The sequence below is a fragment of the Pogoniulus pusillus genome, chromosome 7, assembly GCF_015220805.1.
Source record: "Pogoniulus pusillus isolate bPogPus1 chromosome 7, bPogPus1.pri, whole genome shotgun sequence".
Taxonomy (NCBI): domain Eukaryota; kingdom Metazoa; phylum Chordata; class Aves; order Piciformes; family Lybiidae; genus Pogoniulus; species Pogoniulus pusillus.
This window is the reverse complement of record NC_087270.1, coordinates 15,841,344-15,861,212: the sequence shown is the minus strand read 5'-3', so window position 1 is coordinate 15,861,212 and position 19,869 is coordinate 15,841,344. Positions and strand designations below refer to the sequence as shown.

The 19,869-nt window shown below is 41.9% G+C and overlaps 1 long non-coding RNA gene across 1 annotated transcript in view; it reads left to right on the top strand.

Annotated features, from left to right (window-relative positions):
* Positions 1-6,706, top strand: part of LOC135176745 (uncharacterized) — a 65,758-nt gene extending 59,052 nt beyond the window's left edge. The window contains exons 3-5 of the long non-coding RNA XR_010302807.1: positions 3,557-3,601; positions 5,067-5,107; positions 6,208-6,706. This is a non-coding gene — a long non-coding RNA (uncharacterized LOC135176745). The remainder of the gene's footprint in view (positions 1-3,556; positions 3,602-5,066; positions 5,108-6,207) is intronic.
* Positions 6,707-19,869: the final 13,163 nt, after the last annotated feature.

The following is a 19,869-nucleotide window of genomic DNA, read 5'->3' as shown; positions in this document are numbered from 1 at the left end:
GTTTTGCACACAAACATTTGGTTTCAGGGTTGAATTGTCAGTATCTGCTCACTTGACACTTTCCTGTTAGTTTGTGTTGGAAACCACCAGTAGTTTCTTTTCTGATGTTTATTGTGTTACTCTCAGACCTTTGATCAAGGCATCTCGGGTAACAGCAAAGTCTTGTTTAATGCCTATTTGCTATTTTGGATAAAAGTGAAGAATATGGTTTCTGTTAAGGGATCTGTGAAGACAGTTAATGTAATTGAAAAGCAGAAGGGCATTTATGGAAGTGTATCTGAATGTCCCCTTCACATATAATTGCATCAGGAATTCTACATTAACATGCAAGTCCTGTCCAAAGGGAAAAAAAAACATCCAAAACCAAACCCATAACAAAAATCCCAGCTTATTTTTAGGTAGAAGTCCTCAGTGGGCAGTAAATTACCTGTAATATCCCCCAAACTAGCAATTAGCCCTGTTTGCTGACTACCTGAATTGTTTCACAGCAGTTCAGCACAGTCTTACCAGTTATCACCATACTTATCATCTGAGATTCAGTGTAGGATTCCTGCAGCTTCACATACTGTATGCCTAAGGTCAGCCATATAATCACAAATACATTTTATTTGCTTCCCCTGGTCCTTCAGAACTGTTTTCTCAGGCCTCAATATGTGAGGATAGCTCATGCTGTCATGCTGCCTAAATGACAAGAGTGTGAAAACAGAAAGAGTTCAGCAGTGCAGGTGTACCTTGGCATTTGCTAATGTGAGTGCATTTATTCCCGTATTAGCAGATAGTCCTGAGCATCTGCTCTGACAGTGTGAACTTTCTACCACTTTTCCAGAGTGTTCTAGCAGGCCTAGGGATGTTCTCCTTCCCCTCTACCCTTGCGAGACCACACCTCTGTCCAGTTTTGGGCCTCTCAATTCATGAGAGACAGAGATCTGCTGGAGAAACTCCAACAGAGCACTAGAAGGAGGATTGCAGGACTTGAATATCTCTCCTCTGAAGAGACCGAGAGACCTGGGGCTGATAAGTCTGGAGAGGAGAAAGCTGAGAGGGGGTCTTACATACACCTATAAATATCTACAGGATGGGTGCCAAGTTGCAGGTGCCAGTCATTTTTTTGGTGGTGCCCAGCAACAAGAAACCAGGGATACCAGCTAGAACACCGGTACCACCGCACAACATGAGGAGACATTTCTTTACAGTGAGGGTGGTAGAGCACTGGAACAGGATGCTCAGAGAGGTTGTGGAGTCTCCTCTGGAGACTTTCAAAACTTGCCTGGATGCATTCCTGTGCAGCCTGCTCTCGGTGATCCTGCTTTGGTAGGGTGGTTGGACTTGATCTCTGGAGGTCCCTTGCAATCTGTAACATTCTGTGATCCTGTGACTCTCTTCAGAAGTGCTGACATTTTTCAACACAGGTCTGTAACTCAGAAGTGTACAACTGGATAATATGAAAGCAAAAGCTTATGGCACTTTTTCCATTGAGGCCAATGAGCAGGTCTCATATGCATAAGTATGGATGCTTCTCCAGACCAGTAACTTGGGTTTGTAAACAATAGCTGTCTTGCCTGCTTTAGCAGTAGAAACATTCATGGGCCTATACGTGTTCGCAAACACAAACACAAACATCCTGACAGCATAACTTTAACTGATTTTAAGGAAAGAATATCAAGTGCAAAGGAGATAAATTAAGCAGTTTAAATAGAATACAGAAATGTTTGGACCCTGAGCATTAAATTTTTCACATGAAGCACTATGCACACTTTCCAGAATAATGCTTTAATTTACAGATTATTTCTCAGGCAAAACAGGACTGCATTAACACACACCATTTAAATCCCACTTTCTGTGCAGGTTCTGCATCATGTTATACTGACATGAATCTGTTTTCCTGCCTCTGATCTGTTGGACTACCTTCAGGTAACAAATAAGATGGAATAGGACCTCATGTGGAAGATGAACACTTGAATACTCATTTACAAACATACCCTCGAAGCACAAAATAAAAAGACTGCCTTTGTCTGGCTGTAGCTAAAATGCTTCAGCTTCTTGTTTCGTGATCAAGAACATAGCTCTGTGAACAGACAAACTGCTTACTCCAAGTATTTAAGAGAGGCTCTTCAAAGAGCAAACCATCCGTAAAAGAATAAGCTACCACTCTGATTTTTTTTTGTTGGTTGTTTTTTGGGGTTTTTTTTGTCTTTGTGGGGGCAGATTAACATGGAGTATACCAGCTGGTAGGAGGACACAGCTCTGAGCTGCCCTGCCATTGCATACCCAGTCATGCTTTTGGAAAGCAAAGGCAGATGACAGAAGATTGCAGGTTAAAGAATTATTTCCTTGTGGGTTAGGGTTTTAAGCAAGGACACTGATACAGGAGACACATGATCAACTTTATACTCTGAGAACCACTCAGAATGGCTCCAAATCTCTACTATTTCAGAGGTACATTCTCGGGTTGGGAGTCTGTAGGTTGTGAGATCCCAGTTAATGGCCTTTGGGTTGAGTTGTCTCCACCCTTACTAAGCAAGGCCTTGACTAAGAAAAATACAAATAAAGTCATCATAAATTAACAGTCATCCCTGTAATGAACATGAATAGGTGTACCTGGCCAAGCCAGGCAAAAGCAGATTGATTAAGCAACAAAGTTTACCTTGGTTTCTGAGTTGAAAGCTCATGCTGTTTCTTGGCAGAGCAGGCATGTCAGGCCTGTAAATATCCACTTGCTACCTTGCTTCAATCAGCGTTAAAACCAGCACAGTACGAACATCTTGGGGAAAATCCCTCTGGGAACTGCATTCTGAGGGGAAAAAATGAAAGGGAGGTAACTGGATACCACTCCCAGTATGTGTTTGTGACTTTAAGGAACTTCAAATTTCTCCCTCCTCTCACCTGAACATTTCACGTTTCAGACCTTTTCTGTTAAAATGCAGAGTGACTCCTTGTGCAGAAAGATGTGGCAAAAACCAGCAGTTCTTCAGCTAAAGGTAAATTACATGATCTGGCAGAGGCAGAGGTTTGTATTTGCTGTTTGTTTTACAGCAGAGTAGGTTTATGTGGGCACACCTTACCATGAAGCTGCATGCCCACTATGGCAGAGCAGCATCACCTGGGACAAAGCCAACCCAACATTAACAACGGAGAGGTCAGTGCAGCCCCAAACAGTGATCTGGAGCAACCACAGACACTCAGATGTGGGAAAGCTGCTGCATTTACACCTCAGGGGTTTGAGGTTGGAACACACGTGCTGAACTTTAAAAAGACTGTGTGAAAAAACAGTTACGTTTTGCTGACATGGCAGGACTAGAATTGACTTTTTTTTCTCTTGATGTCCTGCTATGAACAGAGCCTTGACATTATTTTGTGGCACCTCTTCTTTCTGTTGAATAAACTAACATGATAGCTTTGGGATTCGGAGGGTGCGTGTGCTTGGCATGAAAAATTTTATGTAAATCCTGTTGTGACAAAGTTAATGCAAAGCTAATGGGGTAAATGAGCCAAAGCAAGCCTTGCCTTTATAGTTTGTTCTGATTTTTCCTTTCCTCCTTTTTTTCTTTCCCTGAAGCACTGTACTCCAGCATTGATGAAGTTCGAGGACTATACTAATGAGGTACAGTATACGTGCTCTAAAATCCAGCTATTTATGTGGATGCTGACCTGTACTGCTGGTTCCCAGCTTGGAAGCTCACTGGGAATGTTTCAGAGACTCTTAGTATCTCCAAAAATACTTCTGGAAAGCAAGCACACGATTCAGGGTCTGGATGCTGGATTTTTACCTTGGCAAAATATTTATCACTTACTCTGACAAACACTTTGTCACAAAGAGCTGGACTATAAAGAAGGCACTTGGCTCTGGAATAATTTGAGATGAAGTTTAAGACTGGGCTGGGCTGTAGGTTTGTGCTACAATATGCCTAAATGTAATGGTTTCACCTTCCTTGCATTCTGGCTAGTGATTGTACTGGATCCTGCTCTGCCAAATCTCTGTCACTTTGGGCTTCATTAGCATGAAAAAACAGATCCCTTCTGGCTTTGTGTCTCACAGAAAAATAACTCACCAGGGCCGATTTGCAGTCATCTCTTCTGGACAGCTGTGTACAGCTACCTCATGCACTCACCTTTAAAGGGATTTGGACAGGATTTAGTTAAGTTCAGTATTTTATTACAGCTCTTAAGTAGGTATCAGAGTGAAGGTTCCAGTTTACCATGGTGGCCTCAGGTAACTATTCCTAAAGGACTTAGGAGCATTGTCTAAGTATTTGTTGTAATAAGCAAACATTTTATAATTAAGCCCTTAATTAAGAATTCTGTATTTTAAAAAATAAAGTCCTGCAGCTTTCACATGAGCCTGTGGGGTTAAGGGGGTAAGGGGCTGCATTCACTTTCTCCAGCTATTCTAACCCCTGTTTTGGTAGATGGAGACATAATAAGCACAATGTTTGATATGGGGGCTGAACCAGAACACTTAAAAATATTTGCAGAAAGAAATTCCACAGGAACACCACAGATGAATAACAGGCACCTTTTCTATAGTGGAGAAACATTCAAGTCACATTCATTCTACCAGGGAAAAGAATAGTGCCACTTAAGTGGCACAGGGGTGCAACACACCTTTGTTTACAGCAGGAGAACTATGTTTGACCTCTGAACTGGTTATGTAGGGAGGAAAATGGTGTCCACCCTCCACAAATGATTTTGGGAATAATTCTTCCACATGGAAAAAAATAATCACAGTCTGTTCATGGATAATGTGAATGGATGTGAACTTTGTGCCAGGGGTAATTAATTATAAATTATTCCCATTTTTGGTTGGCAACAGTTGCTGAACTCAAATACAATTATGTTAAGGACAGTAGGAATTTGGATTAGACAGAAAAGAGTAAGGCAGTTGAACTTTTGGGAAGGCAGCTAGAGGGGGTGCAGGTCGTGCTGTGAGCTATTCAGCACTGGTGAAAAGAGACTGTCAGTGTTTGTTTATTTTTTGTACTCACTGGCTACTTAAATAAAGCAAGCTATACTATTTAAAAGCTCTGACTGTGTTGTGCTGTTCCCCTTCTCTCCTCACACTGCTGAAGCTGAATGCCTGTCCCAAGTGTTCTGCATTACTGCCTGGGAGGTAGGTGCTGCAGCCGGCAGGAGTGGGAAGAATGGGTGTCACGCAAAGGAACGGAGTGGGAAAACTCTCTGCAGGGCAGGCGTCTACCATCCCCACCAAAACTGGTGCAAGTCCTTTCTTTGAAAGCCATGGTTACTGACAAGGCTTTAGAGCAGCATCATATGATGACTGAAAGTATCTGAGAGATTTTTTCAGCCCAGACCATGATTAATACAGGTATTTTTTAAATTCCTGAATTGCAATTCAATGAAAAATCCATGTTAATATGACTGAGTTCAGCCCAGTTTTATATATCCAAAGAAGCTTACTCCTTCAGCTGGAGTGGGGAGGGTTTCATCCCCTTTGGAATTCTGGGGTAGCTGTCCTTGTACAAAATTTGTTCAGGGTCAAGTTTTAGACAATATTTTGTGCTGCAATAACCACACCATGACAGAAAACCTTCTCATCAGATAAGGGAAAAAAATCCTATTCTTCAGGTCAGTACAAGGAAGGAACATGACAAAGCTATAAATACAGAGCCCAGAGGTGTGAAATCTTGTGCATTAAATGCAGTCATGGGCCGTGCTTAAATTTTTTTCTGAACATTTAAGAGGTTCAGACAGAGAAGCAAATAGATACATAGAAGAAAGTCAGCAATGAAAACAGTTTCTCATGTTAAGTGATTTTCTCTGATAATTGCTTTTAAATTTGTCAATTATTTTGAAAGTATAAAGCTGATCAGAGGGAACTGACCTGGGTAAATCAGTTTCATGTGAAGCAGCTGAAAACAGAGAGGAAAGGCTGTTTGAGCACATCTCTGTTGTACAGGCATCAGGGCTAAATAAAGATGTTCAGATAAAATGTGAACATTTTAATCTGTGACATTAGATGAGAAACCCTGGTCACCAAGCAACTAAAGTTAGATATTTAAATTATGCTACTCATTTCCAGAGGTGTGCGAATACACTACAGTGCCCAATAAAGTCAGACAGAAATGAGCAGTGCTCAAAGCAGGGGGAGTGTGTAGGGGGGGAAGTTAAAACATCTCCCATCATGGTCACAGGTGTGTAAGGCAAAGTTTAATCATTTCAATAGTGATATTTTAAATCCTGTCTCCATAGGTGCCTCGGAAAAGCCTTGCTGCGAAGGTGGTGGTGATGAGCTCTAGATGTACACAATGGCTGGGTGAAAAGACTTCCAACGGCTGTCAGAAATTGCAGTCTGTGTTTTTGTGAAAAGAATGAGAACACACACTTTGACTTAATGAGGATTTCTTGTGGACAAAGGTTACCATTGGCTAGAAAGAGGTTTGGAGCCTCTCTCTTAAAAGCAGTGTTTAAAGGCAGAGATTTTACAGGATGGTGCTGACTGCTTGCATGGGTGTATGTGGAAAATCTCTCAAGACTCATCCAGTGCTGAATTAGATGGAGTCATGCTCACATCAGCGAGGCCAGGAGGATGGTCCCAATAAGGCAAGAAAGGAAAGAATGTGAAACAGGAGGTAAGATACTGGTGAATCACTGCCAATCCTAAGGGTGTGCTTACTCACCTTGCCAGAAAGAAAAAAGGCAGACTAGAAGTGGCACAGCATTTTATCCAAAGAAATATTAAAAAATAATCCTCTGCTAAAGAAAATTAATTAATTAAGGAAAAAATAAGTGTGTTCTTTCAGCTCAAGAAATGACATTGCTTAAGACTTCTTTCACTTTGTAAAACGTTCTCAGCTGAAGGCCAGAGAAGAAAGTCCCTCCATTGTGGAGGATTCCCTATGGCTTTCACTCAGGCGCCCATGAAGTCAGAGTCTGCTTGAGTCTGGAGTTTGCAGGCATTGGTGATCCTCGCAATGCTCAGATGCACTTCTGCAAACAGCCACATCACTGTACAGTGGTCACTCACTACAAATACGAACATGCAAGCTGTCCAGTTACCATGAAAAAATGGCACCACCACTGTCCTGTGACAGTGCTATGGCAAACCAATTACCACCTGCTTGAGTTACTAGTAAAATCAGTAGATTTAGAGTACTGTGAAAATATATGGCTTCTGAAATGCCATGAATTACACCCAGTAATTCTGAATATCTCTTGTGCTAAACTAATGAATCAAAGCAAAGCTTACTACATTATCTGCAATCACCACAGAGAAAAAGGATTTCAGTGTGCATAGTTTCTGTATAAATAGTGCATCCCCAGTGCATTCTGTAAGGAAGTAGCGTCTGATTGCATAACAGCCACAATAATAAAGAAAGAGATGTCCAGCTTGCAGAGAGGCCAATGAAAGCACCAAGTGCACAAGGCTAAGCTAAGGCACTCCTGACTGAGGAAAAGTCAGCAGGGAAGCCTTAAGCTTACCAGCACACTCACCCCTGTGTATTTGCCTCCTACCCAGCCCTTCTGGCAGCCAACCAAGGAGTCTGGAAACCTTATTTCCTGAATCCTTACACAAAAATAGGCTATGGGGGCATTAGAGTCTCCATTGTTTTACAGGCTTCTGTCAGAAACTGAGGAAGCCATGCCCACAGCATCAAGGCACACCTTACCCATTTGGGTGAAGCTTCATCACTTCAGTAATTTTCATCATGCCATACAGCTTTGTTGGGTGCAACTTTCACTGCCTGCAGGACCATATCCAAACTCCACTCTGTGCCATAGTTATACTTAGGAACTCATGGAAAGCAGTAAACTGGAGCAATGTACTTTATAGGGTGGCTGGATCACATGTTTATGACCTGAAACAGGAGATCCCATCCTGAACCTTTTACTTGATGTTTAATGGTGAGAAGCAGAATATGATCATATAATTCATGCTGGGGGGCAGATATGAAAAGAGAATGTGTACAAAAATCCTGGGGCAACCCACAGACTCTGTAGCTGTCTTGCCGTTAATTATGGGTGATGGCTTAGTACCAGTAATAAACACCTTCAAATTTAAGACATTCCACATTCAGCCTGTAGAAAGTCCCTTTATGGAGATGGCCCAGAAAAAAAAACTATTTATTTATAAACTAAGATGCTAGAATTATGTATTGCTAACAACACTGGCATAAACATGGCAGAGGATACCCAGACACAAACATTTGATGGTTGACAAAATTCATAGAGTATTTTCTGTACCCTCTGCACAGGAAAAGTGGGTGGTCTAGCTGGCACTGGTATGACTGGAAGGACTCCCCTGCTTGAATGTTGCTGGCCAGGTGGCTGGAAAGCCAGCACCTGCACAGTGATTCCATGGGCACATCCTGGCCTAGACGTGTACATACTAATGCAATGCAAGGGCAGCCTTTTCAGAAGGATTATTGCATGCACTGCCCAAAGTGCTGGGAATGGGCCACTTCAGGGAACAAGTCTGCTCCTCAAAATACAGACACTTATTCTCTTCTCAGCATTACAGAAGGGCAATAACGAGGTAAAATGGACTCAGCACAATTAAAGCCTACCCAAACACAGAACAAGATATTAAAATATCTGACTGGAAAGAAATGACTGGAAAACACAGCCTACCTTTACAGGACCCCTCCTCTCAAAGAGCCTCAGTGAAAGCTTCCTGGTCACAGAGGGAGTGCTGGGAATTAAGTAATCTCAAGGAATGCTAGAAAAAAAACAAGCCAAAATGCAGCTAAAGATACTGGCCACACTGAAACAGGGTGTTTGCAACACTGCAATAAGAGACCAGGGTTTTCCTTGTTCTCCCAACAAGAACAGGCAAACAGTAAAGGATAACTTACTGTTATCCCATTAAAAAAGTGAAAGAAACCATCAGACACAGGCTCAGTGTGAGTGTGATCTGCCTTAAGATCAAACCCAATCTGCTTTCCAAGGAAAGGAGTTAACTTTTGGTACACAGTAACTTGCTGTACTAATGTCATTTGTGGCTATCAGTCTGGCAGCTTGACCACAGGCCATGGAGACAGCCAGGTTCTCTCAAAAAACTTTCTGAATGTGGCAGCTGAAACCGGGATTTTTCTTTAAGTATCTAACAAAATGCCCTGTTCAAAATGCTGGAATTCATCAATGGCCTCATTCATGTGCTTGAAGCGAAGCACGTGCTGCTAGATGCTGCTCATTCGAGGCCCATGGCACCAGGGCTCCAGAAATGCCAAGCTACTGGGTGCTGCTGCCTAAACAGATGGCTCTTTATTTTAGAAGCCTAAATACAGAACTGGTGCCCAACTTTAGACAATCAGAATTTTATCCCCTCTACAGAGACTTTGTAAAACACAAATTATCACCATGAAACCAATAGCTACTTTTTAGATTTTACCCAAACTTGACTGAATCCAGACTCAAAGGTTTCTCAGTACTGTTGGCATTAGTTAAACATCTTGTGATCCTAAGTAAAAATACCAAGTATGTAGCTCCTGTGCTTTGGCCACACATGCAACTTGACTCATTCCCAAAGCCTTTGATTCAATGAGATCTTCAAACACTTGTACAACTTAAGCACACTTTTCAGAACTGCACTGAACTTTGGTGAAAACAGGGGACAACAAATTCTCTTAAAACACCATTCTATTTCTTTCATATCTGATTTTTTGACAATCTCAAATGTAATGCCTTGCTTAAAATAGTTCCTTCCTCATGAGGAGTATTTTAACATTAAGCCAGATATTCTTACATTTCCACAAATTAAATGCACCATGGCTGAAGGTTTGACAGAAGCTTTAATTTGCACATAAAAAGGTAGAATGATTTCAGTTTTGACAGCATAAGCTTTTGATTTGTTAACAAAGCAATTCTTTCTCAGTTGTGACCATCTTCCCCAAATAACACAATACAGTTTATAACAAAAACCAAACCAAAACAAACCCCAAAACCTCAACCCCCCCAAAACAACAAAAAATCAAAACAACAACAACAACAAATCTTCCTGACATGGAGAATAAACTTTTGATCTAAAGTTATTAGAGAAATTCAGACTTCAGAATGAAACTTTCACATTCAAGCTTTAGTAGTAACAGAACAAGAAACAGAGGAAGATCTATGTTCCTGCCATGTTTGCTGCACTTACTGTTACTAAGGTAACCCAACTTCAGTATATTTGAATGAAGCTCATTGCTAGAAAGTACATGATAAAAGTTGAAGTCACTTTGGGGGTTGGGGGTGAGAAAATTGTATGTCTGGAAACAGTTTTGGTGAAAAGTAACACAGATTCTCCTTGCAATATTCTAATCAAACTGCAATCTAAGAAAAAAGATTTCATACTTGTAATAAAACCCAAAGGCCACAAAATTTGTAACCCAAGACATAACTGACCATGTCAGTGTTCTCCTTTTCCTGTAGGAGACCTCAGAGAAGAGATTGTGGAACTACAGAGCAGAGCCAGGTTAAACATGAACAAAACCCCCATAAAATGCGGATTTCTGATCAAGCAAATTATTCAAAACTTTTTATATGTGACAGCCAAAAGCTGCAGCATGGAAGCAAACCAGAAAGTGGTTTCAGTATACAAAAGGATAAAGAAGCCCCTACCCAGGCACCTGTCAAGCTCTCTGCTTTTACAGCTCAGCAAGTACTTTGCACTGGCACTGAGAGCTGACGAAAGAGGTTGAGGTACAAACTGGCCAGCACTGTTACTACAAGTCCACCACTTTGAGAACAGACACTAATCCAGACCCCCACCAGTACTCCTAGATACCACTTGTGTGGGCATGGGCAGAGCAGTGATCAAACTATGTGAATACCTAGTATAAGACCCAAGATATCTCTTGCACATCACTAGAAAACTCTTCCTGGACATCTGCAGCCATGGCACGGAGCTGTTGACTGTCTGTGTCACTAGAGAGAGCAGTTCCTTACAGATGATTGGCAGCAGCATATCCTGCTATAATGCTAACTAAGCCTGTGACACAGCCTGCTATCAGTATTTTACTCTATCGCACGTGGCATTTTGCAGCCACACCAAATACAGTGCTCTGCAGCTTACTGGCTCAGACCTTCCATTTCATTACAAAGTCTCTTGATTTTTCTAAACTTCTAAGCTTTTGCTGGAGAAAGTCAAGCAGTTCATTACTGAAAGGTAGTTTTGTTTTCCAAATGGTATCCCCTTATGCTGTTCTGTGCTTGCATCTCACCATAGTTGCTTCCTAATGCAGTGTTGGTGAAACAAGGTTGAAGGTATTTTCATCATGTTTTCACACTTCTGATGTACAGTTGCCTTGTCTCCTTCCACTTCCCTTCTGACTACACTCTGCTTCACAAATGCAGCCATCTGGCACAACATCTCTCTCTTTTTTTTTTTTTATTGACACCTGAGTAATCACAGCCCTTTTTTCTTCCCCTCCCCCTTCCTTTTTTTCTATTTAAATAACCCATTTTAAGCTCTAGTGCATAGGCTCACAATAGGCAAGCCACATCCCATTAATGAAAAGCAGCAGAAGTGAGAGGTCACTGGTATTAATGCTATAAAACACTTAAGGTGAGACAAGAGGGAAAAAAACCCCAGCATTTTCAATGAGATTTTCACAAGACCTCTCCAGCACTTTCCCCCCCTTCCCCTTGGTTTACAGCCTCAGAAATAGTTAACCTTCTCCAGGTTTGCACAGTAAAGCAGTTAGGCTCTGGCAAAAAGACCCTTGGGGCACCAGGGACAGCTCATGGGACACGGATCACACAGGAGTAAATCCAGCTTGGTGTATTAGGAGCACTGTTTACAGAGCACTCATTCTGTCTCTGTTTTCTGTTGTTGGAAAACAAAAATAACTTGTGTTGTGGATGGTTTAGTGGTGCAACCACCTTTGGGAGTGGGAATGAACTTCCTAATTTCATTCTCTGTCTTTTTGACAATTGGCTGTAATTTCACTAACTGCAATGGGCTCATGCTGGGAAGGGATTTCCCTTTCACAGGGTTCACTGCATTGGTCATGTCTGAATGCAATTCCTTAGGATCACAACTCACAATAGTAAGTCAAGCATCAGTCAAGGCCTGCCCTTTTTTTATTAATTGGGAAATTACTTTCTTATATTATGTGACTGAAATATATTTATAAAAACATTGATGGTAAAGTTGTGGCCCCAGAAATTCAGAAGAGCCTTATCACACGTTGCTGTGTGGTGAAAGCTGCAACACAAGAGGTTTTTTTTTCCTGGCTATATCTCAAAGGGAATCTTTCAGGCTTACTCTCTCTTGCTAACACTCACCTTTCCCAAGCTAGAAATAAATTTGACAATGCTAACTTCGTCTCCACCTGGCTGCCATCTCCTCCACACATCTGATCCTACCCCTGAACTCTAGCCTTCTTGAAATAAAAGATGGCCACCACCCTGTGGACCGAGTGACCTGGAAATACTGCACAGAGATATATGAGCAATGGAGCAACTGTGCCAAAGGAAACTCACAAATCACATACTCTGGGCAATGGGACAATTGGCAGGACGACAAAATAAAATGCCTGCCTCTCTACCTTTCACAGACTCCCTCAGCCAACACCACTACATTCTGCTGCTGAAGTACATCTGTAACAGCTAAACCTGCTGTTGGTCTAACAAACCTCTTACTGAAGTCTTTCAAAGCAAGCTGAACAGGGGCAGGCAAAGCCTGTGCTGCAAGCCAGGAAAACAATTTCCTAATAGCTCAACAGATACCCAAGAAGAGAGCAGAACAAAGTGATATAGAGGTTAAGGGACAAATTTCAAGCAGCTGTTTTGTATGAACCTACCTGAGCAGTCCCTTCGAGTAGTTTGGATAGGAAGCAATCACTGCAGCACCTGAAAGAAAGACACAAGTTCTCCGGCACAACAGTTGATGTTCCATCGCTCAACTTACTGCAAACCACAGGTGCCAACAGTATGATTTTTGCTGACAATATCAATTTGGAAAGTGCCATGCAGCAGTACAGTTCAGTAATGTTTGACTCCACAGACTGAAACTGCTCTGAAGTCCTTGCTTCCCCTACCTTTTTGTTTAAATAGTATTTTCCCAACTGATTATAGATCTCTAGATGCAGGCTAGGCAAACATACTGGGAATCTATGCCACATCAGCTCAATCTCTCTTCTCTTTGGTGGGTTAGTAAAGAATATTTCTGGATCTTGCAACAGCTTTCATACTGTGTGAGTGGTCAGCATGGGCCACAGCATTCTTTCTGAATGCATTTACATCTCATGAAAATGCCACAGGAGAAGAAGGACTTTCACAAAAAAAACCAACAAAACAAACCCACCAGCAACTGAATGCAGAGTCAGAACTAAGCTAGGATGATCTGGACTTGCTTTTGTAAGAAATACCTGGCTTTGAAGATGCAGCCTGCTAGAAGATTCCCTTCTTCATGTTCAACCTGGAAAGAGAGGTGGAGTAGTTAATGACAAAAGAGAAAGGCCATGAAAATTGCAATCTCTGTGAAAAGTTTCTTTGCAAAATAACAGTTAACACTAAGAAGTTAGTTTAAAATAGTTTCAAAGTCTAAAAATAGTTACATTTTAAACTAGCAGCATATGCTTTTATTGTCTCTGATCTAAAATATAATCCCAGGAGGCTGTAAAAAGCATGCAAATTACAGAAAGTTAATTTGCTCCAACAGCGACACCTCCCATGCAGTTGGGAGGTCTATTAGACCTAGTGTACTCTGCTTTATTTGCATATTAATAGCACCTGCTGAAATACTTTGGGATTTACTTTTCCTGCCAGCAGAGGGACAAAACAAACAAAAAAATTATATAAAATTCCTTTCATGCAGGTTTGATGAACAATAAACTATTTAGACAGTGCTCACAATGCCAAATTAGTGAGAGGCAATGGGGTAGGATTGCAGATGCCATCTGTGATTTTCAGGGAAGCCGGACTGCAAGCTCACTTCAAAAAGAAAAACAGAATACCAAACAAACCAACAAAAAACTCTTTCTCTGAAAACTGCTGGTTAATTTGAAATCACTCACTTGGCTCAAGACTGAAGAATGGAAAAGTTTAACTAAAGAAATCCAGACACTGCAGCATGAAAAAAAAGAAAAACACAACAAACCCCCTATACATCCACAACCACTGAAAGCAGAACCCCCCAAAGTGGACCTTGATTAAAAATCTACAGACCCCCAGGCTTTGATATTAGCCAGGCCTGCAAGGCCTAGTCTCCTGCACATAAAACAAGAAATAAATTAAAACCAGCTACAGCCTGAGATTTACTTACCAAGCCAACTTCCAGTCTCGGCTTGTGACCACTGTTTCCCCTTCTGGCCCCCTGACTATAAAAAAAGCTCCTTGCGCATTGCTACAGCTCATCTTCTTCAAGGTAAGGGTGAAAGCAGCTTCCTTTCCATGGTAGCAAATGGAAAATGCTCACTTTTCAGTGCAAAGTTGAGCCAGATCCACAGGCTGGATGTACAGCATGTGCCTCTCTGCAGAATGGATTTAGGAAGATGACCAGGAGGCCAGGGCATTCCCCTGTACCTCTTTTTCCAAGCAGGCTATTGGTATTCCTAGGGAAGCAGCAGCTGTGCACTCATATCCCCTCTGAGAGTTACGAGGGGCCTGTATTTCTGCCTGCATTTAAACCCCTTGTGTTAATTCTGATTATGCTCCCTGTTTAGAAGAGGCGCTGAAAGGCCCACCGGAGTTATTTACTGCTGGCACCCTGAACAAACTTCTGTAGCACTTTAACTACCTTCATATGCCCAAATAAAGAAGGCAGTTGACATTAAGTTTAAATGGCTAAACTGTTCTCCACATACTCAAAAAGCAGGGAAAGAGCATTTCATGTAAGACAGTGAAGCATAAAAAATGATGTTTACAGCAGCCTGGCCAGGGCTCTGCTGGGAGAGTGAATCCAGCATCTGTCCTTCAGCTGCCATCCTGCAGGCACCTTCTCATGTGGCAGTAGAACCCCTAGTTCTGTCCCTTTGCATTGTGTCATCCATGTGAGGGATGTGGAGAGAAGAAGGGACTGTTATTGGGAAATATATTATGACTGGCCTCTTTTCTCCTCACCACAGACAGAACACAATATGTCTTTTGGCTCTGCAGAGCCAAATGAGACCTATGAAAACCCTGCTCAGTGTCAGTTATAATTACCAAAGGAGGTAATAAAACATTACAGCAATGGGGACTCCTGAAACGCTGTAGACAGGCAACTCCCACCATGGCTGTCAACAAATGCTCATTCTCATTAATCTCTATGGAACCCTTAGATTCTGCAACACCGGTAGCTACTGGTGTATTAGCAGGTGGCTAATTAGTAGTAAGTAGCAGGACTAGTTAAACTTGCAGGATGGCAAGCAGATGCAGATAGGCAGACCCAGCTCTGAACTTGTGATCACTGTGGTAATTTTCAGCATATTTGTGCACATTCAAGAATCTCTAAATACTTGATTTCTTGGAGGCTTCAGTTGTTCAGGGCATTGAGAAGCATAACTATGTTTAAGCTACTAGCCCCAAACTAGTAAGGACTGAATGCTGTTATCAGTGCCCTGTAAAAATAAGTGTCCATCCCATTTCTAGGAGAAGAGGGCAATATCCTCTAACTTTCTGTCAGGCAATGAGTTAGCTGCTGTGGGCTGGTTGTGGATGCTGTGCTTTATGAATTGCAAAAGCAGGCACATCACATCAGTAAGGAAGTGTTTCCACTGGCACAGAGAAAGTGCATCCCCAACAAGCAGAACCTGGTAACCCAAAGCATCTGCTTCAGCACAGTCTTTCTTGCTGGCACAGTGTGTTTTAGAGAGGTGAAGACATGAAGAAGTCTTCAGAGGTACTTGTCCTCTTACAATCAGGAGCACAGTGTGGTAGAGGTAAGAGAGATGTGGCCTGGTGCTTCCTGCCACGTACATGGCTAAAACTTTCCCATGCTGCCAGACAGTACTGCCCCAGCCTTTCTATAACGTGTCCTTCCAGTTGTGGAGAGTCAGGTATTTGTAATGACAGCAATTAAAATCATAATTTAAAAACTCACCCTGAAAAGCCAAACCCAGGCCATTAGCCATTTCAACAAATTGAACTGCGTGTTCCTTACTGAAACTTGTTGAGCAATCAGCAGAGGTATCCACAATAGGGCAGGCATGCCTCATTATCCCCTTGGTGATTTCTGCAGCCACCATGTTACAAGCTTGCAGGAGCTGCTCTAGCACCCTCCAAAACACAACTTTTTTCTTCTTTCCATTTTTAAATGTGAAGTTCAAGGCAGCCAGTGTTTCACCACCTGTGCACCAGGGGAGAAAAAAAAGCATGTTTATATTCAGCAAAAGCATGTTGCAGGGCAAGGAGCTGCGATGTGTGTGTTTGCATTGTCTGTGAATGGATCCTTAGTGGCACTGCACCTGGAAAAAAATGGAAGATCAGGGGACTGTCTTCAGTGACAAACTTTCAACTGCTAAGCTACAATTATATCATAGGAAATGGTACCTTAGAGCGCAACTAATTTGTGAATCCCAGGAACGGCAGATCACTGATTCTTCATCACGGCTGCAGAATCTGATCTATAAAAAATTGGGCCCCAGCAGGAGATTGGGTGTAAATGTGATTTGCATCTCAATGCTCAGTACACTCCAACCTTTAAACCTTCCCGCAGCACTATCACAATGGAAAGTGTTGTTCTCAGTGTGCTCAAAATACGTATTAAAAAATAAAAACTCCTGGTACAATGGAAGTCAGCTAATGGGAAAGAAGGTGGCATTTATGCTCAAATTGCTTCACAAAACACCACTGCATTAGAGTCTTTCATTATTTTATGGGGGATCGAGTCCTCTGACACTATCTTTGGAGACTTTATGTGGTACTTGCCATTATCATTCCACTTGCACAAACACCACAGCCCTTTCAGTTTTCATCTGTCCAGAACTTGGAATATATCACATTATTTAGTTTTTGTAAGAAGCTTTTCTGTATGAAGAATTCATAACAAATAAAAGCTATTTCTGTGAAAAAAATGAGCTTGTGAATGACAGTCAAGGGAATTTTGGGCAGGTTCCCTTTACAGAAGACAGCAGCAGCTCTGCCGTAGATTTATAGATGCATAGAATGGTATGGGTTGGAATGGACCTTAAAAATCATCTTATGTCAACCCTGCTGCTGTAGGCAGGGACACATTCCCTAGACCAGATTGCTCAAGGCCTCATTCAACCTGGCCTTGAACACCCCCAGGGAGAGGGCATCCATGAACTCACTGGGCAACCTGTTCCAGTGTCTCATCACCCTTACTGTAAATAAATAAAGATGTGAGAAGAATTAATAAACTGAAAGTCACAAAATCACAGAGGGGTAGGGCCTGGAAGGGACCTCTGGAGATCATCAAGTCCCAACTTCCCCACCAGAGCAGGTGAGCAGGTCCACCTAGAGCAGGTCACACAGGACGGCATCCAGGTAGGTTTGGAATGGCTCCACCACCTCTCTGGGCAGCCTGAGAAAATGCTCTATGTTGTCAATGACAAAAAGAGCAAGAGCAGGGATCTGGCTGCTCGAGGTGGCAGATCTCAGGAGGCAGGGCCTGGGCTTAAGGTGCACAGCAGGGCAGCTGTGTCTCCCTGTTAAAAAGCCCTAAACCTGTCTTTGCTCCCCCTGTATTTGCCAGATCATGTTGCAGTTTACATCCTTCCCTTTGGCCGATGGCACAGGTCCAGCTGATCCTCCATAGAGCAGTCACCAGCAGTGGCAACGGTGGCATGACACTCCTGTGCTTCCCAAAAAGACTTTATGGGTCAGAATATGAACCCTATGGAGATGAGTTATTGGTAGTAACAGGAGGGACACCAGTGAATCAGGGAGACAAGTGTGCAGAGAGAGGTAAAAATACCTACTCCTAACTCCTTCAGCCAAGGAAGTTCTCCATTTCAAATGCTCACAGCCTCTCAACCCACTGTCAACAAAGACAGGTCCTCATGCCCTTCCTGTGTGTTTGCAAAGCCAACTGAGTCACACTCTTTGAGAGGAAGCCAAAGTGCAGAGCCATCTATAGGCAACAGAAGATGATTATTAATGTTCTGGCAGAGCTCAGATGCTTCTCCTTGCTGCACACAGAGCCAAGCTGAGTGCTGAAGAGCTACATACAACCATGGATTCAAATTTACATGTATTTTGGCAATTTGATACCTGATTTCCTGTGTGTAGAATTTTATTGCCACTTACTCAGATATGGCTAAACTTAGCAACCCTTTCCAGGGACATGCTCTCCAGCTGATTGAATTTCCAGGCTACAAACTTCAAAGTCCATGCAAAGGGTGCAGGAATTTGTCTACCAGCAATAGCAGAACATCAAACACATCCCAAACAGGCTTCCAAGTTTCTTTCTCTTCTTGCTTTTACTGGAGCTGATGGAAGTTTTCTATTTACTTCAGCAGATACAGGCTTAATGAAGGACATTTTTTCTACCCATCTCATAAAGGCACTTTCATTCTCTCACTCTAATTTGCCATGTTGGGACTCAGTGATTTGTTTTATTGCATAGTGATACATGCTGGCATTTGCTAGATTGCAGCCCTTCCAGTGTGAACTTTTATGCAAGCTGCTCCCCTATGACAAATGGAACGCAAATCTCCACACTGAAGGTTAAGGTTCTTGTTGAAATTCACTGACTGAAGTGTGTTCTTCATAAAGGGAGAGGCCAAACTTTGGAGAAGTTACAGAGAGGCACCTGAGAGCCCAGTCAGAATATTCTGGATTGAAAAAAAAATCAGAGTCTGGTCTTGAACTTCCTGCTAAAAATGACTTTTTAAAAAGTCTTCATACAAATGCAGGATTTTTTCTTTTCTTTAAGGATACTTCCTTGTTAAGAGCACAGAAAGCAGTAAAAAAGTATAGATCTTACCAACTGCTCTTCAGCTTAACATCTCTGGCATTCAAAACATACAACTTCTGTGTTTGTACTACATTTCCCTAACAGCTTACATCAAGGCTAAACAGACAGCATTCTGCAAAGGTCCTCTAAAATAAGCTTATTTAAAGAGCAAGGTCAATGCCCAACATATGTCAGATCCTGTGAGTGGAAATCAAAGAGTTAGGAGCAAATGGAATATGTCAGAACTCAGTGGTTTTCCATGCCAGGCTCTTTTACCAAGTTCACATTTCTGCTGCCAGAAACAGTAACAACCCCATCATATGGACTTCAGCTCTGCAGAAGTGTCTAAACACACACACACACACACACGGAGTGTCTGTACATAAGGCTACTTCTCTCAATAAATAAAACTAATGCACAGATAAATGTGTTTATCTGGACACACTATTTACTGTCTCTATAACTGTATTTTTCTTTTAATGAGACACGTGCTGATTCCATGCTTCGGCCCTAGGCTCTATTAAAATCAGGTTGAAAGCATTAGTAATGTAGCTAATTCCATTTATAATACACACACAAAGAACATTAAAATAGAGATATACATAAAAATGGCATTTAAGAATTTTTAAAACCCAATTCTGCTCCACTTTGGTCTTTGCAAAGTGGAGATTTTTTTTTCTTTAATGAAAAAGGAAAACTTCCTCTATTCAGCTAAAGTAACTCTGCCTGGTCTTTTACATCATAGCTTGCAGAATGATATTTGTGATTTCAATTAAAATATGTTATTGTCACTTTAGCCTCCCTCTTTGGTATTTTAAATTGATCCTAATGGCTTTGCCTTAAGTGATTTGCATCCCATAGTGAATCCCTGTCACTTACAGCACCTCCCACTATTGCCCTCCCGAATAATGACTACCAGATAATCACTTCTTCCCCCTTCTCTCAACATTATTGCTCGCCTCCCCTCTGACTCTGCATGCTGGTACAGTCTGCAAAGTATTTGCTCTTTAACGCCTTTAACATATGGTTTGTTGCTCCAGCACACAACAATCAGAGATTTAGAAGAAAGATAAAAGATGCATGAAAAAAGC